The sequence below is a fragment of the Pinus tabuliformis genome, chromosome Q (genome assembly GCF_031772625.1).
Source record: "Pinus tabuliformis cultivar Carrire ecotype Pingquan chromosome Q, CPIR1, whole genome shotgun sequence".
NCBI lineage: Eukaryota > Viridiplantae > Streptophyta > Pinopsida > Pinales > Pinaceae > Pinus > Pinus tabuliformis.
This window is the reverse complement of record NC_142296.1, coordinates 75,145,950-75,171,385: the sequence shown is the minus strand read 5'-3', so window position 1 is coordinate 75,171,385 and position 25,436 is coordinate 75,145,950. Positions and strand designations below refer to the sequence as shown.

At 38.0% G+C, this 25,436-nt stretch overlaps 1 pseudogene; it reads left to right on the top strand.

The window, feature by feature from the left end:
* Nucleotides 1-1,348: 1,348 nt before the first annotated feature.
* LOC149218332 (26S proteasome non-ATPase regulatory subunit 1 homolog A-like) overlaps nucleotides 1,349-25,436 on the top strand; it is a 50,449-nt pseudogene continuing 26,361 nt past the window's right edge.

The window sequence follows — 25,436 nt, the reverse complement described above, 5'->3', positions numbered from 1 at the left end:
CATTCCTAGTTTACCATTCCGATTTCATAGAAACACATATGATTATTAATAAACATAAGGAAAAACAATAATACACATGAGAGAATACTTATTTGATTTTCGCTTAACACAAGAATCTTGTAAAATTTATGAACTTTATTCCATGATCCAGCAAGCCAATCTAGTCTTGATACAATAGCACTTTGATTTTAGATACAAGTCTACAGAAATTTCTTTGAATCCACCCTAAATACTTCAAAATAGGAAGTATTTATACAAAAAATATTACAAAATATCTCATAACAATTTGAGATTTAATTAAAGAAATAAAAATATCTTCAAGCATGAAGATAAAGACAGATGGAAAACTACATCATGTTGTCCCTCTTATTCAGGTAGTGTTGGCTGTTGCAGTTGAACTTGAGCCCTTTTAGGCTAGCTAATATTTGTACGCTGGAATCATCTTTATCTTTGGTCCTTTACTGTACTCTTTAACCTGTTACTATTTTACGTTGTTTACTTGTTTCATCTGGCTACCATTTAGATTTACCGTGGTAATTTATAGTAAATCTGTCATCTTTTCCCACCATTCATCTTTAGGTAATTTTAATTTGAGCATCCTTCTATATATCTCATTTGCCTCAGTGTATTTGGAAAAATTTGGCTTGGTGACAAATAGATGTTTCACCTCATGCTCTAGGAAAAATAGGTTTTCTAAAGTATCATACAGTACTTTCCCTGTTGGCAATACTTTGATTCCTGAAGTGCTTGCCTATTCCTTGGACAATTTCTTTAATCTGTCAACATAGTCCAATCGGGTCATAAGTTTGTCATGGATGACCATGGGGCTTGGAAGGCCTTTATCCCTCGAAATTTGAAACTTTGCCATGAATCTGTCAATTCCAACCTACATGTTATGGAATTTTTCCTCCAAGTTAAGCATAAGGTTTCTTTTAGAAAGAACCTTTTTGACTTCTATGATGGCTTCAATTTTGTCCTCCTATTTTTGCTGTTCAAAAAATGGATGAGTCGATTAGCATCCTCAGGCTGGTCTCCTAGGTCTTCTTTTACCTTTTGTATTGCTTCAGTGGCCACTCTCACCAGTTCTCTCTGCTCAAATATTACTTGAATTGATGGCCAAATATCATTGATAGAGTCAATGATATTGGCCCAGAGCATCTCCTTAGTCTGTCCTAGTGGCTTTTGTAATGTTAGATCCTTCTCTAGGACCTTAATTTTTTCACCCATCCTTAGGGTTTTCTGTGTTTCTTCTCTTTGTTGTATTTGGGTAAGCTTGCAGTTAGTTTCTAGGCTTGCTACTTTCTCCTTAAGCCTCTTAATATCTATTGTCTGGATGGACATTTCCTCCATGGCTTTCACTAACTCTACTGTCTTTTCTGTTGAAGTACCTGCTGTTGTAGACTCAGTTGTGATTGACAATGCTGTGGCAGGTGGAGTTGTTGGTGCCAAGGATGCTGCCAGTGTTGAGGGAACTGCAGTTGTTACTGTGGGAATGGCAGTTGTAGAAGTGGTGGCCAGTTCACTTTGTTTGGACTGAATCAATGTGTCCAATTCTTTCTCTGTTTCTTTCAATTTGTCATATAGATTTAGGACCAAGTCCATAAGCTCCTCTTGTCCTTTTTGGGTCTCTAGGACCTCTACTATCTGTGGGTGATGTAGTGGTGGAATCTTAAGTTGCTTCTTCAAAGCAGCTATGTCATCATTTTTCTTCTTGATCAGTCTTTCAGTGGCCTTCACATCTTTGGGATCATGTCCCAACTCAATGATTAAGTCCTCTAAGGACTTGATTTTAGTGTCCTTTGCCTATGAAGAGGCCTTTTCCAATTGAAATTGAGTTGATATGTTATTTAGGGAATTCTGCAATTGGTGAGCTGCGATGGCTTTCCCTGTCAAGGTGGAGTAAATCATCTCCCCTGTCTATTTGTGTAGCTTAATCTAGTCAATAGGATGTATTTCCTTTGCTAGCACTTCAAAATCTATTTTCTTAAAGTCAGCTACTATTCTTGGTTGCTGAGTGGTAGGTTTGACAAATGTCATGTGCATCTTGCCTTCTTTGACATCATAGGCTGAGATAAGCCTTATTTGGTTTGTAGGTGCCATCTTGAGGTACTGTGCATAAGTCTGGGCTTTTAGCCTCTCATTCCTGGCTTTTATATCTGTGTACCTTTCTCTAATGTCTTGATCTCTATCAGTTGACATCCTAAAGGAGGACACTTCAACACTTTGTTGCCTTTCCAACATCTGAGTGTTTGATGTGGAAGGTTCTAGTGTGCCTCCAGAAGGAGTGGCAAGCTTGCTTCTTTCTCTTCTTGTGCTGGTCGCCCCCACTATCTCTTCTGTGAATTTCTGTTCTGAAACAGGATTCAACCTATGCCTTTTGACTTAGGTTGGTTTCTACATATGTATGTGTAGTTTCTCTGCCTGATGTAGTGGCCTCTTCCCTATTCCTTTTGATGCTTTCCTCCTCATTTAGAGGAGTTTGGAATTTAGGGGAGTAATCATAGTGGGTTGCTGTATACCTGTTTGACCTAATTCCTCTGATAGGTATGCCTACTCCGAATCTTCTTGCACTTGGGATTCTTCTTCTATTTGTGATTCACTTGGTGCCTGAGATTCTCCCTGTGCTTGTGATTCTTCTTGGATTTGGGATTGTCCTTGGGCTTGAGATTCTCTTGGTACCGGTAGAAAAGAACCCTCATCAAGCCTTTTCTCTAAATCAATTAGAGTGTTTTCAACTGCGACTTCAGTGTTGTCCCTAACTACTAGAGTATTCTCCACCCATTCCAATTGGTTTGCATATTTCTCTATCTCAGGGATTCGGTGGTGAATGTAGGGAGCCATCTTGTTTTTCTTTCTTTTATTGCAAATCAAGTCACAGGGGTCATATCTCCACATGAAGCTTTGTTTTAGTTTAAGTTTCTGAAGGATTTATTCTGCTTCTCTTCCAGCTTCTCTTCTATTACATACAAAGGGGCCTATTTGATCCTTGATTCTGAGCTGGGCCTTCTTTTTAGCCTTAACAAAATGTACTTCATCTGAGTTGATTATTTGCATGTAGTACTCTAGAGCAAATAACCTCATTGGGAGGTACCTGGGCAGTTTGTATGAGGCCAACTCACAACCATAGATCCTAATTTTTGTGTGATTTTGGTACAAGTACCAATCTCCCACTTTGTGTTGTTTTGACAGCTTGAGGATCCTCAAGATATCTAAACTGATTCTTGGAGGACTTCCTAACAGCATGGTCACTATTAGATGTGCAAAAAGATCAATGAAATCTGTGTATGGATATGGGGAATCATACTTATGTATCAAAGGAGTCCAAAAAATTACTAACCTAGGATGACCTTTAGTGTCAAGCTTTTGGAGATTTAATGGGAACTTGTCAGCTTGGTAGTATAAGAAAAGGTGGTACAAAATTGAAGAATACTTAAAAACTCTTTCATTACTCATTCTCAAAAAAATGTCATGCATCCTATCAGCTATGTACTTGGCATAATCATACATGACAACGGGGGGCTATCTTGGAGTAAAAATGGACATGAAGGCTAAGATGATTTCATCTATGTATTCACTGGTTGTATAGCCTAAGATACTGGATATCATTGACACAATGTCTTGGCCAAACTAACAAAATATGGTATACATATATGGAGGAGGTTCTTGTGGGGTATGCTTTTCTTCTACAATAAAAGTTTGGAACATTTTAGCAAGCTTGGTAGTGGTGAGCTTGGGAAATTTGTCTAGTAGGTCACCAATTGAAATAGGAGTTAAGTTCTGCCCTAGTTGTAGTTGTAGCATTTCATTGATTGACTCAGCAGTGATGGTGAAAAGTATGGTGTTATCAGGGGACATCATTGCTCTTTGACTGGGAATGTAGTTTGGATGGCAATAATGGACAATCTCTGGAAAGATGTGCACCTCAGGGAATTGGTATTTGGGAAAATTAGATTCCCACATATCTATTTTATCATCTTGGTTGAGGTATTGGTCTCTGTATCGGTAGTACAGTTTTAAAGGGGATTCATGGATAGAGGTGTCCTTGATTTGGAAGTCTTTATCAGCAAGAGGAAGGTGGTCAAGGTCCAGGTGAGGAGTGGTAATTATCTTGACATCCATGGAAATTTGGGCAACCATTCTTAGTTCTTGTGGATTTAAGAATGGGGGGAAAGAAAATTTTTAGTTTTTGAGATAATGGGGGTTCAATTCCAGGTGTGTTTTATGTCACTAAAGTTCCCTTTAATTTCAAATGAGAAATATTTAGAGACTGGTTCGGAAATTAACAGGGCTCTCAAAGGTTTCTGGCTTAAATACCTGGAATTGATGAAAATGTGGTATGAACCAGGTAACTGGCAATTCTGAATTTTTGAAAAGGCTTCAATCAGGCTGGAAGGCAATCTAGGAACTTTTGGCATCTTCAGAGTGCAGGTGTACATGGGTTGATGGCTTTTCAACATTCACAGGCACGTGCATGTAAAATTATAGTTAAACAATAAAAATAATGATTTGGAGCTTTTTTGGATTTATGCACAAAAAGTCAATTTGGAAGGTACGGGTGAATAGTGACCATTTGTCGCATAGCGGGATGAACAGTGACAGTTTTGGCGGGTAGCAGGCTGGCAGTAAGTGGTTTACTTCACACAGCTTTTGGGCGCTTCGCAGTATTGGGGGGAGGCTGCCCGATTCCACTCATTGAGTGCCACATCACCTTGGGGGCCCGGCTGAAAACAACCCATTTCAAGAGGGTATCATTCAGACTTCTGGCCCTTCCGAAATCAACGTGGGTCGTCGGATGGAGAGGGGGGAGATCGTGTGGTGATCGGGCATGGGAGTTGCACGAAGGGTAATGGAGGGGCCCGATGGGCATTTAAACATGGTGGTTTTAGTTTAATGAAGGATTAAAGCGGGGATTAAGGTATTGGGTGAAATTTGATTGGTGAATGGGTTGACTTTAATTAATCATAGATCGATTAATTATGTCATTTGTCGGGGTTTGGTAACATAAAAATTATATTTCAAACCTAGGGGTGGGGATATTAATATTAAAAGGGTTTTATAAAATATACGAGAAAAGGGGTTTTTTCTTCGGGAATTAACATATAAATAATGTTAAATGTTAATATGAAAATTGCAAAGATAAATGAAGTGCGCTAAGCATAATGTGTTTTTGTAATTTTATTGCTTTTTACATAGAACATTATAACTTAGGCTAAGTGCATTTTTGCGGGTTTTACATTAAAAGGGGTATCCATGGGGGTGATTTCTTTTCCTTAGGAAAATGGTGTTTTAACCTTAGAAAAGGGATTTATTAGGGGAAAATGAATGAGTTAAAGGGGGTGAATGTTTATGAGGGGATTTTAGTACTTAAGATCTATAAGTCATTGGACTAAGCATCTAGTCCCTCCAGAAGTCAGAGAAATGCTCTGAGCCCCTTTGACTTAAGATTTTGGGTACTTCAAACTTATTGTGGGAAATTAATTAAGTAAAGGGTGAAATGAGTGAGGGGAAATTAATTAATTTGACTTTGTGAGTTTATGCCATTCCAATTTCTCATTCATACTTTGAATTTTCATGATGAGGGTGAGTAATATGCTTTTATCTAACAATCATCACAATTCTGCAACCTTTCTTCTACTTACCCATCTACTCATCCTACCATTTTTACTTCTCTTTATTAGGGTGCATTTAAGCTAGCAAACCCTTATCAAATATTTTATTTTCTTTACAATGGTAATCTAGCTAAATCTAACCTTATTACATCCAAGGGCTCAGATTAAAAAGTTGAGCTTCTTTTATTTACTCTACCTAATCTACTTATCTGCCAAGATTACACTGTTTGGTCAGATTTTTATTCTCTATCTATAAACATGAAATTGAAACATGAAATAGCCAAGTTTAAACATTTTGACTATCATGGATTGTGGCATAGGTTACAAATTGCACACAATCATTTATTCTGCATAAAAAGTAAATAGTAGTGGCATTTTGACTAGCACACTTTCATGGTCTTTTCTTTTTTCCTTGGGGTTCATATTTTCATCTTTTTTGACCTTTTTATTCTTTTTTTCCTTTGATTTTATTTTAGGACATACCCTCTTTACATTTTTTAATTTTTTGAATATGGAAAACATTTGCAGAAAGCAAAGGTATGTACATATTACAGGTTTAATCTCAGCCATTCAAAAATTATGACTCCTATTGGTATAGGAACCTAACAGTGGTTCCACTTGGGGATGACATTTCCTCGTGAAATGTCAAGAACTTGTAGATCAATGGCCTTTTGAATTGTTGTGATGTTCTTCTACAACTTTTTCCCTTTCACTTTTTTTCCTTATTGTTATTTATGACAGTAAAACCTTTGAAGCTTAGGGCCTTCTCTTTGGGCTTCAACTCCAAAAATCCACTATCCAATCAACTTTAGACTTTGAAAACAAAATATGTACAAATGATTAGTGGAATCAGTAACTAGGTTCAATGAAGTGTTTAAGCATTCAACCATTAACTGGTCCTCCTTCTACCTCTGTGCCATCGATTTCTCTAAGGAAGAAAGAATTATTACCTCTGAATGCATAGATGATATATGGGCCTTTCGATAGGAAATCAAACTTCCCATGTTTACCTTTATCCTCTCTTCTTGAGTCCCATTTCAAAACTTTGTCTCCTAGGTAAAAATATTCTGCCTTAGTCCTTCTATCAAAAGCCTTCTTGATCCTTTCCTGCACAACTTGAGATATGATATACACTTCTTCCCTGGTCTGCTGCATGTGAATAGTTTGGTTGATTCTCCTTTCGATGTCATTTGGTTCCAACTGCAACTCTTGGAGAAATTTCATTACTGGTGTTCCCAAAGAAGAAGGGAAAACAACTTCCATTCCATAAACTAATTGACTTGTACCAATAGATTTCTTTGTGGTTATCATGTTTGCCCATAAGGCATTCACTAGCTTCTTGTTCCATGTTTTCTTGTTATCTTCTAACAATTTTTTGATGATGTTCACCAAAATTTTATTTGAGGACTCTACTAGTCCATTTCCTTATGGGTAATAAGCTGTGGAATGGCCCAAAGTTATATGGTACTTGTTACATAAATCAACCATTTTCTTAGATTTGAAGGCTGCTACATTATCAATGATGATATTGGTTGGGCACCCAAATCTAGATAGGATGTTGGATTCAAGGAAGGTTATTATAACAATATCAGTGGCTTGCCTTGATGGTATGGCTTCTATCCATTTGGTAAAGCAATATGTAGCAGTGAGAATCCATTTGTGCTGAGAAAAGGAAGGTGGGTGGATTTCACCAATGAAGTTAAGACCCCATTGCTGAAAAGGTGCTTCAGCAAATATTGGTTTTAGGGGCAGGGGTAAAAGATTTTTCTTTCCTTCAAAAATTTGGCATTTATCACATGAGGTTACAAATTTCTTTACATTAGAAAACAAAGTGGGCCAATAGAAACCAGCTCTAAGAATCTTGTCAGCAATGGTTTTCTAGTAAAGATGTCCCCCACAGTCACCTGCATGAAACTCTTGTAACACCTTGTCATATTCTTCTTTTAATAAACAGTTAAGAAGGATACCTTCATGATTCCTCCAAAACAGAGCATTGTCAATTATGAAAAACTTTAAAGATTTCATTTTTAAAAACCTGCTTTTGGTCCTGGATAATTCAAGAGGAGCTTATAAATTTTGTAAAACATATATGATGTCAGCATACCATGGTGATTCAATAAAAGCCTGGCTGATTGGTGGAGTCGCCATCTCCTCTCCATTATCCATTTCTGCAATAAAATTTATATCTAAGGCCTGACAGTTTGATTCAGCCATGAGTTTGGCTAAACCTTGGCCTTTGATTAACTTTGTTGGCTTGATTTCTAGGTCATATTCTAATATAGTAGCAATCAATTTCCCTCTCTTTCCTTCTGGACCATCCCGTGTTAGAATATCCTTGACTACTACATTAGGGACATAGGCTATTATATGGGAATATAAAATGTAAACTCTAAAATCTTTGATAGCTTTGACCAAAGAAAAAGCTTGCTTTTCCATTATATTGTATTTTAAAGAGGCATCTCTCAGGGCTTTGCTAAAGAAGGCAATAGTTTGTTCGTAACCCTCATCATTCTTCTGCAGTAGGACTGTAGCAATTGTGTGCTCTGAGGCAAAAGAAAAAATAATGGAATCCTATCAAACTTTGGACTGATCAAAACTGGTGTTTTGTTAAGGCTAGTCTAATATCTTCAAAGGACTTCTTAGCCTCAAATGTCCACTTTATGCTCAAATCTTTCTTCAACATGTTATTCAGTGACCTGATTAATTCTGCTAAGTTAGAAATAAATCTCCTAGGAAAGTTTATTTTTCCTAAAAAGTCTTGTAATTCCCTAATTCTCCTAGGATGTTGTATCAGTAGGATGGCTTCAATTCTTGTAGGGTCTATTCGGATACCATCTTTAGAGATTATGTGGCCTAACAATTTACCCTATCCTAACCCAAATAAATATTTTTTAGGATTCAAAGAAATTCCATACTTCCTACATTTGATGAAAACCTTAGATGATCTAAGTGTTGTTTATCAGATTTTGAGAATACAGTGATATCATCCAAGTATATTACTAGGAAGTCATGAATCTCCTTAGCAAAAGCTATATCCATAGCTCTTTGAAAGGTGGCCCCTACATTCTTTAACCCAAAAGGAATCTTCACATACATGAATGTGCCCCAAGGAGTAGTGAATGCAGTTTTTGACTAGTCATCTGGGTGAACTAAAATCTGATTGTAACCAGAAAACCCATCCAGTAATGAGATCCTGGTTGACCCTACTACCCTTTGTAATATGTGATCCTTTAGGGAGAGGGTAATTGTCTTTGAGTGAAACTTTATTGAGATTCTTAAGATCAACACACAGTCTAATCTCACCACTCTCTTTCCTTTTGGGCACCAAATTTGAAACCCAATTAGAGAATCTAATTGGTGCTATTATCTTGACTTCATACATTCTTTTGATTTCCTTTTCAATAGAAGGCAATAGAATAGGATTAATCCTCCTAAGCTTTTGTCTAAAAGGTTTCTGGTTTTCTTTTATGGGGATAGTGTGTTGTATTATGCTGGTGTCATAGGACTTGAGGTCCTCATAAATCCAACCAAAGACATCTTGGAATTCCTTTAGCAGTTCTATGTATTTCACCTTTTCAACAGGAGGTAAAGACTTTGAAAGTTTAATCAATTGTGGATTTTCCTCAGTCCCTATGTTGCACTCCTCTATATCAGATTTTAACAGTTCCATCTTTGGTTTTCTAGGGACATCATTTGAATCAAACAAGTCTTCCAAAGGGGTCAACCCTTTGGGCAAAAAGTTGTCTTTGAGATTAATGATTTCAAAATCTTCGTTAATTGTCTCTTCAATTTCAACTTTCTTTAGGTTTTGAATATCTGATTTTGTAATCTTTGTGGGATGGAATCTATCTATCTCTTCATCTTCTAATTTGTTAATTTCTATTTTATCTATAAAATCAAGATCTAATGTTATGTCAGTATCTATGTTGCCATCTACAAATTCTTCCTCTAAAGTTAAAAAATTGTTTATTTGTTGGTCATTAGTGAATACTTTCCAGTTTTTTAAGTTGTTTGGGATAGCTGGTCTGTGCTTAACCTCAACAGTGTATTGATGGTTAGGTTGAAATGGCAACTTACAAGTGTTGGAAAACATTGCTAGACTATGAGCCTGCATATTATGTTTCCTTGGAATCACTGCAAGCTTAGTTTCTAGAAAAGTTTTCAATATTTCTACAATTGTTCCTCTATAAAAACATAATCTAGGGTCTTTAGTCATATATACAACATTAATTTGTTTCATAACCAACTTAGAATCTCACATAATAGAAACTCTTATAGCTCCTAACTTTTTAACCAATTTGAGACCTAAAAGAATGGCTTCATACTCAGCCATGTTGTTGGTGCATTTGAAATTCAGTCTATAGACATGGTCCTCTGAGTAATCATTCTCTAAATTGTATATCCACACTCCTGCTCCTACTCCTAATTTGTTCACTGATCCATCAAATTCAAGATGCCATAATATTTCATGTTCATAATTCTTACTGCCTGGGGGAACAAAATCTTCTTTAATTAAGGAATCTTGATCATATTTTCTATCTAAAAGCTCTTGAGTTTGGACAATTTGAATTTGAATTGTAACTACAATTTCTTTTGGTTCTAAAATAATGTTGTTTGAAGCAGTTTCTTGTGTTTGTTCAGCATTGTACAGAATAAAAGAATCGATGTCAGAATTCATGGAATAGATAGGAAAGTTTTGAGGCTTAGCCTAACTACTCACTACATATTTCATTAGGGTCTCTCTGTACAATTTTTTAGGATGTCCAAAGACTGAAATTGTGGCATATGACATGTCAATTTGCAAAGATCCTTGGAGCTTAGTCCCCCATGATCTAGACAACAGCATGCCATATTTAGGTGGTATATAAACAACAACAATATCCATGAGAATAGTCTTAGCAAGGTATTGTACTAGGGAAACACACAGGTCTTTGATTAGCCCTAGGCATTTTACTTGACTAGAATCAAATGAAAGCAAGTCTTTGTAAGGCCTTGTGATGTCTATGTTCAATTTTTCCATAACAGGTTTAGGCATTAAATTGTGTGAAGCCGCAGAATCTAACATTGCATTGTGTAAGATCTTATCATGAATGTTAAGGATAATATAAAAGGGCAGTATCCCTCCTTCTAATGGTTTGATATTAACATCAGGACTGAAAATAAGCTCAGGTTGATCATCAAATAAGTTAACAGAGTTTTCATTCTCAACGAAGTTTAAAGATTTTCATATTTGAGATTTGTAAGTTTCATTTTTTATCAATTTTGTTAAGGGGACTGAAATTTTTAGCTTAGCCACCTCCACTCCCAAATTGAAAGGCAAAGGGACTTTCTCTGTTTGAGGATTTAGAATTTTCATGGCAGGATTTGGAGTAGGTTGGTCTTCTTTTTCTATATTTGAAGTCTTTTTCTGTGGATTTTCTAAGGTGATGTTTGCAGTTTCTTCCACTGTCTCCTTGGAGGGGATTGAAGCAGATGATTGATTATCAGGGGGTTGGTCATTGGCTATATCTACAATGGTGGGACCAAAAGGATTATGATTTGGTCCAAAGAGGATTTGGAGTGTTTTTGTAACTGGAATTGCTTCGATTTTCTTAGGTTGATTTGGTACTGCTTTCTTGTTTTGGTCAGGAGTATCAATGTTCTTTTTACTCCTCAAATTATACTATTTGTGCACTTCGAAGATAGTAGAATAATACCCTTGCTTGTAATCGAATGATTCCCCTGATTGGGTCTGTAATTGCTAAAGCATGTGTAATTCCTGATAATCTTGAGTCAAGAAGACAATTTCCTCCTCATCTAATCCCATTAAGTTAATTTGGGTGTCTTGTTTAGGGTCTTCTACATGGGAAGTTTCAGCATAGTTTTCTTGAAAAGGAGGCCTAATATTTTGATCATGTCCATTTTTTCCAGTGTTCTGATTTTGATTCTTTCTAAAGTTTGGATTTCTCATTGGCGGTGTCTGTTGATTATCCCAGTGACGCTTTCTTTCAATGTTCTCTATCCTATCCATCTGTTTTTCCATTCCTTTGGCTAGGGAATCTATTTTAAGGTTAGAGGATGAGGCTTCATCTTTCAAGGGTCCTCTCCTTTAATTCCTAACCCTAGCTCTTTTTGCTAGCAAATTAGCTTCTACACTAACTGCCACACTCTACATGTCTTCTAAAGTTGGAGGATTTCTCTCTCTAAGTTGGAAGGCCATATTAGTGTCAAACCCATCAGGAAACTTTATCAAAGCTAAGTCGGGTGGGGGTCTAAGATTGACTGGTATTGCATTATATATGTTGTTGAATCTAGTACAGTAATCCTGGACTGTTTCATTTGGTCCTCTCTTGATGTTTCAATATTTTGAAAGGATATGCAGATGGTTCTTTTTCTTTTCCCATCTATTTAAAAATTTCTGATAAAATACTTCTAAAGTGTCTATGCTATAAGCATGTAAAGATCTAAACCATGTTCTTACATCACCAGCTAAAGTTTGAGCAAACAGTCTCATTTGGACATCTCCAATATCAATTCCATGTAATTCAAAGAAATCTATCATTTTGTTTGTGTGTTGTTGTGCTGTGTAAGTACCTATGCCATCAAATTGGACAATTTTGTTTTGGTAATATTGTGGCATGGCACCTCATGGAGCAAGCAACACAAGAGGAGCATATTTATTTTCCATGGCTCTAAGCTGGGCAGGACTAAGAGGTGGAGTTTGGGTACCAGGAGATGATATAGTGCATGATGGAGAACTGGGAGTAATGGGTGGCTGTTGTGTAATGGTAGGTTGGTGGGGAAGTGAAGGTATAAATGGAGGTGAGGAATGAACTTCAGATATGAAAGGGAATAATGGTGAACTAAAGGGAATTGAAACTGTTTCAGAAAGCTCAGGGATCTTAATAGCAGTGAGGGATGACAGAGGGGAATTTAGAATATATTGATCAATTGACAAGTTTGCCCTTTGGACTTGAAGTTCTGCTGTAAATTTTGGATCTAAAACTATGTCATCAAGTGCACTTTCAGACTTGGTTCTAAATAGGGAAAGGTCAAAAGACTCTTCAAAGGGGAGGTCTTCTAAAAAAAACCACTCATCAGGGCATGAATCTACTTTAATTGAGAGTGTAGGACTCACTGAACTTCCTTGTCTTCTGGATATTCTTGAAATCAGATTAGGATTATCAAATACTTGGGGAGGGTTTTGATCAGGATTGGCCCTAGTATAGTGAGTTCTCCTTGAAGCCAGAGTTTCAAACTTTTCTAGTTACTTTTTTTTTTATGAAATTTTTATAAATAAATTCTAATAAACCCTTCAAGAGGCTTGAAATAAAGATTTGAAATTTCTCAAAGGTTTAATAAGACTAAGGATTGATTCCCCAGTATGGTCGCCACTATGTTATCACTCAGAAGTTTTCCCTAGAAGTTATTAAAAGAAGGAATAATCTGAGGTAACCACAAACCAAATCTTTTAGACTCAGGTTCTAGCCAACCTAAGTCCAGAGAGGGCTCTCTCTTTATAATTTAACTTTGTTTTTATTAGATTTTAGGCTAGTTCTTAATGTTCATGAGGATTTTGATTTTGATTGAAAGTTGGGTGGTGGAATTCTTGGAACAGATGGATAGAGCTAGGTTTTTAAGCCATTGGGCTATGGAGTCAATCAAAGGATAGCTTAACTAGACCAGATCATTAAAGGGATTGTTTACAGGGCAGACTAGTAAAGAAAAGGGCAAATCTTCAAAGGGCTGATGGATGGAATGATTCTAACTAGGGTAAAATGGCAATGAATAATCCTTAGACCAGGATTAGAATGAGGAGTAGAGGGTGATCATCAACAAGGAGCAATTAAGAATTCTTTGCTACATAGACCACAGGGAGAAACTACGAAAGAAAGGGAGAATTTAAGAATTCCCTAACTAAGATAGTTTAGCTGAAAACATTAGGAAGGTAAACAGTCAAAACGGAGTCCACTAAAGCAAGTTCTGAAATATCATTCCTAGTTTACCATTCATATTTCATAGAAACACATATGATTATTAATAAACATAAGGAAAAACAATAATACACATGAGAGAATACTTATTTTATTTTCTCTTAACACAAGAATCTTGTAAAATTTTTGAACTTTATTCCATGATCCAGTAAGCCAATCCAGTCTTGATATAATAACACTTTGATTTTAGATACAAATCTATAGAAATGTCTTTGAATCCACCCTAAATACTTTGAAATGGGAAGTATTTATACAAAAAATATTACAAAATATCTCATAACAGTTTGAGATTTAATTAAAGAAATAAAAATATCTTCAAGCATTAAAATAGAGACAGATGGAAAACTACATCATGCTGTCCCTCTTATTGTGGTAGTGATGGCTGTTGTAGTTGAACTTGAGTCCTTTTAGGTTGGCTAGTATTTGTATGTTGGAATCATATTTATCTTTGGTCTTTTATTGATACTCTTTAACCTATTACTCTTTGACCCTGTTTACTTGTTTCATCTAGCTACCATTTAGATTTACCGTGGTAATTTATAGTAAATATGTCATCTTTTCCCACCATTCATCTTCAGGTAATTTTACTTTGAGCATCCTTCTATATATCTCGTCTGCCTCAGTGTATTTGGAAAAATTTGGCTTGGTGACAAATAGATGTTTCACCTCATGCTCTAGGAAAAATAGATTTTCTAAAGTATCATACAATACTCTCCCTGTTGGCAATGCTTTGATTGCTAAAGTGCTTGCCTATTCCTTGGACAATTTCTTTAATTTATCAACATATTCCAATTGGGTCATAAGTTTGTCATGGATGACCATGGGGGTTGGAAGGCCTTTATCCCTCAAAATTTGAAACTTTGCCATGAATCTGTCAATGCCAACCTGCATGTTATGGCATTTTTCCTCCAGGTTAAGCATAAGGTTTCTTTTAGAAAGAACCTTTTTGACTTCTATGATGGCTTCAGTTTTTCCCTCCACACCAAGCTCATTTAGTTCATGCTTGTTTTTGCTGTTAAAAAAATGGATGAGTCGATTAGCATCCTTAAGCTGGTCTCCTAGGTCTTCTTTTACCTTTTGTATTGCTTCGGTGGCCACTTTCACCAGTTCTGTCTGCTCAAATATTACATGAATTGATGGCCAAATATCATTAATAGAGTCAATTATATTGGCCCAAAGCATCTCCTTAGTCTGTCCTAGTGGCTTTTGTAATGTTAGATCCTTCTCTAGGACCTTAATTTTTTAACCCATCCTTAGGGCTTTCTGTGATCCTTCTCTCTATTGTATTTAGGCAAGCTTGCAGTTAGTGTCTAGGCTTGTTACTTTCTCCTTAAGCCTCTTAAGCTCTGTTGCCTAGATGGACATTTCCTCCATGGCTTTCACTAACTCTGCTATCTTGTCTGTTGAAGTACCTACTGTTGTAGACTCAGTTGTGACTGGAAGTGCTGTGGCAGGTGGAGCTGTTGGTGCCAAGGATGCTGCTAGTGTTGGGGGAACTACAGTTGTTACTATGGGAATGGCAGTTGTAGAAGTGGTGGCCAGTTCACTTTCTTTGGACTGAACCAATGTGTCCAATTCTTTCTCTATTTCTTACAACTAGTCATTTAGCTTTAGGACCAAGTCCATAAGCTCCTCTTGTCCTTTTTGGGTCTCTAGGACCTCTATTGTTTGTGGGTGATGTAGTGGTGGAATCTTAAGTTGCTTCTTCAAAGCAGCTATGTCATCATTTTTCTTCTTGATCAGTCTTTTAGTGGCCTTCACATCTTTGGGATCATGTCCCAACACAATGATTAAGTCCTCTAAGGACTTTATTCTGGTGTCCTTTGCTTGTGAAGAGGCCTTTTCTAATTGCAATTGAGCTGATATGTTATTTAGGGAATTCTGTGATTGGTGAACTATGATGGCTTTCCCTGTTAAGGTGGAGTAAATCATCTCCCCTGTCTGTTTGTGCAACTCAATCTGGTCAATAGGATGTATGTCCTTTGCTAGCACTTCAAAATCTATTTTCTTAAAGTCAGTTGATGTTCTTGGTTGCTGAGTGGTAGGTTTGACAAATGTCATTTGCATCCTTCCTTCTTTGACATCATAGGCTGACATAAGCCTTTTTTGGTTTGTAGGTGCCATCTTGAGGTACTGTGCATAAGTCTGGGCTTTTAGCCTCTCATTCCTAGCTTTTATATCCTTGTACCTTTCTCTAATGTCTTGATCTTTGTCAGCTGGCATCCTAAAGGAGGACACTTCAACACTCTGTTGCCTTTCCAACATCTGAGTGTTTGATGTGAAGTTTCTAGTGTGCTCCCAGAAGGAGTGGCAGGCCTACTTCTTTCTCTTTCTGTGCTGGTGGCCCCCACTGTTTGTTCTGTGAATTCCTATTCTGAAACTAGATTCAACCTTTGCCTTTTGACTAGGCTGGTTTCTGCATATGTTTGTGTAGTTTCTCTGAATGATGTAGTGGCCTCTTCCCTATTCCTTTTGACGCTTTTCTCCTCATTTAGAGGAGTTTGCAAGTGAGGGGGAGTACTCATAGTGGGCTACTATATACTTGTTTGACCTAATTCCTCTGATAGGTCTAGCTGCTCTGACTCTTCCTGCACTTGGGATTCTTCTTCTATTTGTGATTCACTTGGTGCTTGAGATTCTCCCTATGCCTATGATTCTTATTGGATTTGGGACTATCCTTGGGCTTGAGATTCTCCTGGAACCTACAGGAAAGAAACCTCATCAAGCATTTTCTCTAAATCAATCAGAGCGTTTTCAACTGCAACTTCAGTGCTGTCCCTTTCTACTAGAGTATTCTCGACCCATTCCAATTGGTTTGCATATTTCTCTATCTCAGGGATTCGGTGGTGAATGTAGGGAGCCATCTTGTTTTTCTGTCTTCTATTGCAGATCAAGTCACAGGGTCATATCTCCACATGAAGCTTTGTTTTAGTTTAAGTCTCTGAAGGATTTCTTCTGCTTCTCTTCCAGCTTCTCTACTATTACATACAAAGGGGCCTAGTTGATCCTTGATTCTGAGTTGGGCCTTCTTTTTGGCCTTAACAAAATGTACCTCATCTGAGTTGATTATTTTCCTGTAGTACTCTGGAGAAAATAGCCTCATTGGGAGGTACCTAGGCAGCTTGTATGTGGCCAATTCACAGCCATAGATCCTAATTTTTGTGTGATTTTGGTACAAGTACCAATCTCCCACTTTGTGTTGTTTTGATAGTTGCAGGATCCTCCTGATATCTGAAATGATTCTTGGAGGAGGACTTCCTAACAACATGGTCACTACTGGATGTACAAAATGATCAATGAAATCTATGCATGGATATGGGGAATCATACTTTTGTATCAAAGGAGTCCAAAAATTTACTGACCTAGGATGACCTTTAGTGTCAAGCTTTTGGAGAGTGAATGGGAACTTGTCAGCTTGGTAGTAAAAGAAAAGGTGGTACAAAACTGAAGAATACTTAAACACTCCTTCATTACTCATTCTCAAAAATTGTTCATGCATCCTATCAGCTATGTACTTGGCATAATCATACATGACAGCAGGGGGCTGTCCTGGAGTAAAAAAGGACATGAAGGCTAAGATGATTTCATCTATGTATTCATTGATTGTATAGCCTAAGATATTGGATATCATTGACACAATGTCTTGGCCAAACTGAGAAAATATGGTATACATATATGGGGGAGGTTCTTGTGGGGATTTTCTTCTGCAATAAAGGTTTGGAAAATTTGAGCAAGCTTGGTGGTGGTAAGCTTGGGAAATTTGTCTAATAGGTCACCAATTGAAATAGGAGTTAAGTTCTGCCCTGGTTTTAGTTACAAGATTTCATTGATTGACTTGGAAGTGATGGTGAAAAGTATGGTGTGATCAGGGGACATCATTGCTCTTTGACTGGGAATGTAGTTTGCATGGCAATAATAGACAATCTCTGGAAAGATGTGCACCTCAGGGAATTGGTATTTGGGCAAATTAGATTCCCACAGACCTATTTTATCATCTTGGTTGAGGTATTGGTCTCTGTATCGACAATACAGTTTTAAAGGGGATTCATGGAAATAGGTGTCCTTGATTTGGAAGTCTTTATCAGCAGGAGGAAGGCAGTGTAGGCCCAGGTGAGGAGTGGTAATTGCCCTGACATCCATGGCAATTCGGGTAGCCATTCTTAGTTCTTGTCGATTTAATAATGAGGGGAAAGTAAATTTTCAGTTTTTGAGATAATGGGGGTTCAATTCCAGGTGGGTTTTATGTTACTAACGTTCCCTTTAATTTCAATTAAGAAATATTTAGAGACTAGTTCGGAAATTAATAGGGCTTTCAATGGATTCTAGCTTAGATACCTGGAATTGATGAAAATGGGGTATGAACCAGGTAACTGGAAATTCTGAACGGTTGAAAAGGCTTCAATCAGGTTGGAAGGAAATTTGGGAGCTTTCGGCGTCTTCAGAGTGTAGGTGTATGTGGGTTAATGACTTTTCAATGTTCACAAGCGCGTGCATGGAAAATTATAGTTAAAATGATAAAAATAATGATTTGGGGTTTTTTGGATTTATGCGCAAAAAGTCAATTTGGTGGGTACGACGAATAGTGACCGTTTGTCATGTAGCGGGATGAATAGTGATAGTTTTGGCGGGTAGCAGGCTGGCAGTAAGCGGTTTACTTCGCACAGCCTTTGGGTGCTTGGCGGTATTGGGGGAGGTTGCCCAATTCCACTCATCAAGAGCCACGTCGCCCCGGGGGCTCGACGAAAAACAACCCATTTCGAGCGGGTATCGTTCAGACTTCGGAACCTTCCGAAATCAATGTGGGCCGTCGGATGGGGAGGGGGGAGATCATGCAGTGATCGTGCGCGGGAGTTGCATGGAGGGTAATGGAGGGGCCTGACTTGCATTTAAACATGGTGGTTTTAATTTAATGAGGGATTAAAGCGGGGATTAAGGTATTGGGTGAAATTTTATTGGTGAATGGGTTGACTATAATTAATCGCAGATCAATTAATTATATCATTTGTCGGGGTTGGGTAACATAAAGTTTATATTTCAAACTTCGGGGTGGGGATATTAATATTAAAGGGGTTTAATAAAAATATGAGAAAAGGGGTTTTTTCTTCAGGAATTAACATATAAATAATGTTAAATGTTAATATGAAAATTGTGGGAGAAAATGAAGTGCGCTAAGCATAATGTGGTTTTTTAATTTTATTTCTTTTTACATAGAACATTATAACTTAGGCTAATTTTTGTGGGTTTTTCATAAAAAGGGGTATCCATGGGGGTGATTTCTTTTCCTTAGGAAAATGGTGTTTTAACCTTAGGAAAGGGATTTATTAGGGGAAAATGAATGATTTGAAGGGGGTGAATGTTTATGAGGGGATTTTAGTACTTAAGATCTATAAGTCATTGGGCTGAGGGTCCGATCCCTCTAGAAGTCAGAGAAATGCTTTGAGCCCCTTTGACTTAAGATTTTGGGTACTTCAAACTTATTATGGGAAATTAGTTAAGTAAAGGGTGAAATGAGTGAGGAAAATTAGTTAATTTGACTTTGTGAGTTTATGCCAATCCAATTTCTCATTCGTACTTAGAATTTTCATGATGAGGCTGATTAATATGCTTTTATCTAAAAATCATCACAATTATGCAACCTTTCTTCTACTTACCCATCTACTCATCCTACCATTTTTACTTCTCTTTATTAGGGTGCATTTAAGCTAGCAAACCCTTATCAAATATTTTATTTTCTTTGCAATGGTAATTTAGCTAAATCTAAACTTATTACATCCAAGGGCCCAGATTAAACAATTGAGCTCCTTTTATTTACTTTACCTAATCTACTTTTCTGCCAAGATTACATTGTTTGGTCAGATTTTTATTCTCTATCTATAAACATGAAATTGAAACATGAAATAGCCAAGTTTAGACATTTTGACTATCAAGGATTGTGGAGTAGGTTGCAAATTCCACACAATCATTTATTCTGCATAAAAAGTAAATAGTGGTGGCATTTTGACTAGCACACTTTCATGGAAATTTTTTCTTTTTTCCTTGGGGTTCAGATTTTCATCTTTTTTGACCTTTTTAATCTTTTTGTCCTTTGATTTTCTTTTAGGACATACCCTCTTTACATTTTTTAATTTTTTGAATATGGAAAACATTTGCAAAAAGCAAAGGTATGTACAATCTCAACCATTCAAAAATTATGACTCCTATTGGTATAGGAACCTAACACCATGCGCGGTTCACCCAGAGTGTTTCCAATGCATCTATTTATAAGTTTCTGTAACCATTTCACAACCTTGCTATCGCGCAATAGCTTCATGCAGGTCTCTAGAAAGGTTGTAAGCATAGAAGGGTCCATTTCCTGATCAGGCCTATCCCTGCTACCTGAGGTAGAGGCCTTAGTGAAGCTCTTCTTTTCTTCCATGAACATTTCGCATGCGCACTCCAAATCAATTGAACCTCTTTCGCCCGAGCTTTGTAAACCCATGCATTTTCTTTGGGTTGTTTCCCCTCATCATCACCCATTTCAATTCCACGTCGGAGCACTATATTCACATTCAGATCCTCTTTGTGAGGCTCAACCCTCATCATCTGCAGGGCCTGAGTCGGCTGTGGTGGTAGCACCCATTTGTTGTGTATCCTTGGTATCACCGCATTATAGTCCTCTGTCTCATGATCAAACTGATTACAATATTTGCATGACGGACGCGTTGGGTTAGTGCATTCACGGGCATAGTGTCCTAGTCCTAAGCAATTGTAACAAATTAGCTGTCTGTGACCTCTGCCATGTCCTCCTCCGCCTCGGCCTCGTCTGCGCCCCTGAAAGCCTGTTCGCGCCATCCCAACGCTCTGGTCAGGGGACCACATTTCTACCTAAACTCTATAGGTGGGTGTTCTGTCCATCATCAATTCCTAACTTTAGCAGTTGCGCTCATCATGCCCTACCAACCTGCAGAAGTTGTAGAACATTTGTTGTGATGTTTGTACAAACTTCTGTAGAAAATGGCAATTATCAATTGTATGTTTCCCTGCTACCTGACATATAGCGCACCACAATGCAGACCCCGCGCTTGGTCCTGCTTGGGTGTTATATACCTAGGGGGGATAATATGGGGTACCAAGGGAGGTACCCAAGGTAATAATGTAATAATGGGATGGGCCATAGTAATAAATAAGGTGGTTAACCCATATCATGTAAGGGACCACAAGTAGTTAATAATAATGTAATGGGCCCATGGTATTAGTTTGATGGTATGAGGGAACCATGGTAATGATCCATGGTATTGTATGTATGAGGACTATATAGAGGCTAGAGACTCCACATGGAGAAAGAGTCAAGGATTATTGTATGAACAGGCATATGGCTTGTGGAGTGCTCTCCTTCCTTAAGGAGTGAATGTATGGTGTTGCCCTACCTTAAGGGTTTGATCAATAAAGAAGCATTTCTATCTATTTCTATCTTGTTATTCTTGGGTTATTTCTATTATCATAATATCTATGGGTTAGATCTATAACAAGTGGTATCACAGCTATAACAAGTGGAATCATAGCACTTTCTTGGGCACAAGGGGAGAAATTTTTTTTTTTGCAGGATTTCGGGGGCGGCGAGTTTGCAGATCAGATCTGTATGTTTTGGTGAAATATCTGTAAAATATAATTGTAGATCTGGATTCTTTGTGAAAAAATACCCAATTTCAAAAAAAAAAATTAGTCGAATTGGAGTCCGGATGAGGGAGATATCGCTTATTTAAAATCAGCTCTTTTTTGCAGAAATTTTGGTGACGACGGGAGAGTTGCAGCACAGATCTGAAATTCCAAGTGCCTGGATCAATATTTCTACCACATGGGCAGATGCAAAATGATTTTTCCATTTCTAAAAATAGGTTATAATAGGGATTCTGAGCAATATTGAAGGAATTGTGACCATTTCAAATTTTCGCCAATATTTTTTGCGATGGCGGGCCTAGATCGGAATTTGAGGGACTTGTATAATTTTGATGGCTCTCATCTAGCTAGATGGATAGCACAAATGGAGAAATATTTGGATCATGTCTATGATAATGAGACTCGGCTTATGGTGGGAAGCATGTACTTGGACAATGAAAGACGACAATGGTGGCAAGAGCATCAACGTTCCAATGGAAGGTTTTTGACTTGGGATGCCTTCAAAAAAGCTCTTATAGAGCGCTTTGACTATAAATCTAATCTTTTGGATAAGCTCACACAGACAGACACACAGCCTAGCAAAGATTTTATTTTTACAGGAAAGAAGGAAACCAAGGAACCAAAAGGGTTATTTTTTGCTGGTATCTCTGTATTACAGGTTCATGGATTGATTCAGAAGGAGAAAATCATTGTGTCTATAAATTCGAGTTGCAAGAAAAATCTCATAAATGTCAACTTGGCAAAAAAATTGCAAGTTCTAGCAAAACAAATTGAAAATACACAGGTTGATGATGAGGATGTTCAAATTTATAAGCATTTGAAGCTTTCTATGGATAACTATGTGTTTGATGGTGATTTTTATGCTTTAGATATGGATAACATAGATGTTGTTTTGGGATACCCTTGGATGGAATTAGTGGGTACTATCAATATTAATGTACATAAGAAATTCCTAAAGCTCTGGTATAAAAAGAAGAAAATTACATTACAGGATATTTCCATTAATAAACAGGTAGAGTCCAAGGAGGCTGAAGCAGAAGATGTTCCAGGGTCTGACATATTAGATGATGAGCCAGTGATGATAGACAATCAAACACAAACAGAGGCTGAAGCAGAAAAGGTTATAGGTGCTGATACATCAAAGGAGGGCTCAGTGGTTGAAGTAATATTGAAAGATAAGACACCACAACAGGCACCACAACATGCCCCAGATAACAGTCAGCCTCCCATAAGGGGTGAATTAAAGAAAAAGCCATCGTGGATTCAAAATTCAACATATCATCACCCACATCACCCCACAAGACAACCAGCAAGATGGAAACCAATTAGCCACATGGACAATAACCCCCGCAGGACAGATAGAGAGGAGCAAAGATCCACCTACTACACATCCACACAGAAGAGCTACCACAGTCAACTTCCATCTCAAGCGAGCGAGGCACCAACGAGATCGAGGCTTCACCTTTCGCTTGGATGGCTAGATGCACATTCATGGTACCAATGGACTACTCTTTCGAGTAGATCTTATTATTTTTGTTCTTCCCATGTTTCGGGGACGAAACATGCTTAGGGGAGTGGAATGTTATATACCTAGGGGGGATAATATGGGGTACCAAGGGAGGTACCCAAGGTAATAATGTAATAATGGGATGGGCCATAGTAATAATAAGGTGGTTAACCCATATCATGTAAGGGACCACAAGTAGTTAATAATAATGTAATGGGCCCATGGTATTAGTTTGATGGTATGAGGGAACCATGGTAATGATCCATGGTATTATATGTATGAGGCCTATATAGAGGCTAAAGACTCCACATGGAGAAAGAGTCAAGGATTATGGTATGAATAAGCATATGGCTTGTGGAGTGCTCTCCTTCCTTAAGGAGTGAATGTATGGTGTTGCCCTACCTTAAGGGTTTAATCAATAAAGAAGCATTTCTATCTATTTCTATCTTGTTATTCTTGGGTTATTTCTATTATCATAATATCTACGGGTTAGATCTATAACAAGTGGTATCAGAGCTATAACAAGTGGAATCAGAGCTATAACAAGTGGTATCAGAGCTATAACAAGTGGAATCAGAGCTATAACAAGTGGTATTAGAGCTATAACATTGGGCTTCTGGCCTCAAAGGAATCAATCCTCCTCTTGCAATATAGTTTGCAAAGATCAGGCAATGGTCTTTGTCATGCCAGTTGGGTTGTGTTATATTATTTCCATGACTAACCCTTGTCCGGGGGGTTTGAGGGGGGTGGGTAGCCCCCCTCTACGGGGTTTGGGGTAGTGCCCTGGGAAAAAAAAATTTGGACCCTATATTAGGTTGGGCGAACCTACCTATGGTTTTCGGTCCATGGTTTTGGATGTGATGGTTTTCGGTCCATGGTATTGGATGCTTCGGCATGTATAAATATGTATTTTAATATTGAAAGGAATATAATGAGAAATCAAGCTGGTAGTCCCGGTTTTGGGATCCAGGGGAAAATCTCTATGTATATGTGTTTTATGTGTTATGCTCTCACATTGTTTATTTTCTGTGTTTAAGAATTCGTATGCAGGTAATTTCTGTACGGGGTTAAAACCTTCATTTGGTATCAGAGCTATTTTGGCTTCAAGGGGACACCTTTGTTGCTAAGGGGTTTTGCTTGGGCCTGTGGTAGACGTTGTTCAGTGGGAGATCTGTGAGATTGATTCTGGTGGTGAGAGAAGATGGCGAGCAGTGGAAAGATAGAGATCGAGAAATTTAATGGTCAAAGTTTTGAGTTGTGGAAACTCAATATGGAGGATCTATTACTGGATAAATATTAGTGGATCACGGTAGATTCAGATACTAAACCAACGGGAGTTTCCGATGAAGAATGGAAGAAGTTGGATCGGAACCTTGCTACCTACTATGTCACTTCACGTTGGACTGGTCACCCTACATCAATTGTTTCCACCTGGGGGCCTATGGACCTATCAAATCTTTTCAAATCAGAGACATCGGAACATGAAGCTTACATCAGAGCCACCCTAGAGGTTGAATTAGCACATCCACCTGGCCCTTCTCTAGCCCCATAGCCTGCTCAACGAAATTCTCATATGTCATCGGCGATCCATGCAGCAAGTGTACTACCTCACGAGAAGACTATCTAGTTACACTTCCCTGAGGGGGACTATCCAACTGTCTCATAAGAGGATCAACCACATTTTTAGAGTTGACATGACTCCTCATGGGCCCCTAAGTCCAGAAAATTACATTGGGCCATTAGGACTTCTCCTCAGATGCATTTGTTGAGTTTTGGTTATGATGTTCTCTTAGACAAGTGATCAGCCTACAAAAAAGAGCACTGGTGGGTCGCTGGTACTTCTCAAATATGCAAGAAGAGGAGATGAGAACATGGGTTGTGACTTAGTGGAAATCTCTCCTTGGTTACACTCCCACAGTCAATCGACTCATAAATTTTTGGTACAACTTCCACTTCTTACACCAGGAGGACCTAGAGAAAATTCACAAGCTGTTGTGGGTTATAGGATGTGAATTTTTATCACTTCACCCATGGTATATTGGTTTTGACCCACTCAAGGACACCCCTTACAACAATCTAATTTAGGTGAATCTTTTAGGACTTCCCATTGAGTTCTCGACCAAAAGGGTGTTTATAGACATTGGAAATTCCATTGGTAAATTATCATCTATGCGGGTATAAAGTGCTTGGGAGCTAGAGAGAAAAGGGTTGCTTGGATTTTAATTAAATGTGGATTCTCTAGGGGCCTTGCTACACATATAGATCTGGTTTGGGATAAAATCCATATACATCAAAGGCTAGATTTTTCGTGTATACCATTTCGCTGTCTAATTTTCCACCACACTGGACATCTTATGGCACAATTCCCTCAGAGTCACAGGAATAAGGGGGTTGTGGGTAGTGCAGATCTAGTTTTCAATGGTGCCAAACGGGACGTTGTACATCATCATGGTCGAGGGAATGATGGTACTAGTCGAAAATATCACAAATATCATCAACAACATTTAGGTACCTCACCTTTCACCCGCCCCTCATCTTCTAGTTTGATGTCTAAGGAGTACCCATCTTCCATTTCCCCCATTGTTTGAGCATCCTCCCCTCACACCTCCCCTATTATTTCGTCACACTTGAGTACTATACAATTTTTTACCTCACCACAACCACCTGAACATACCCATATATCCCCACACA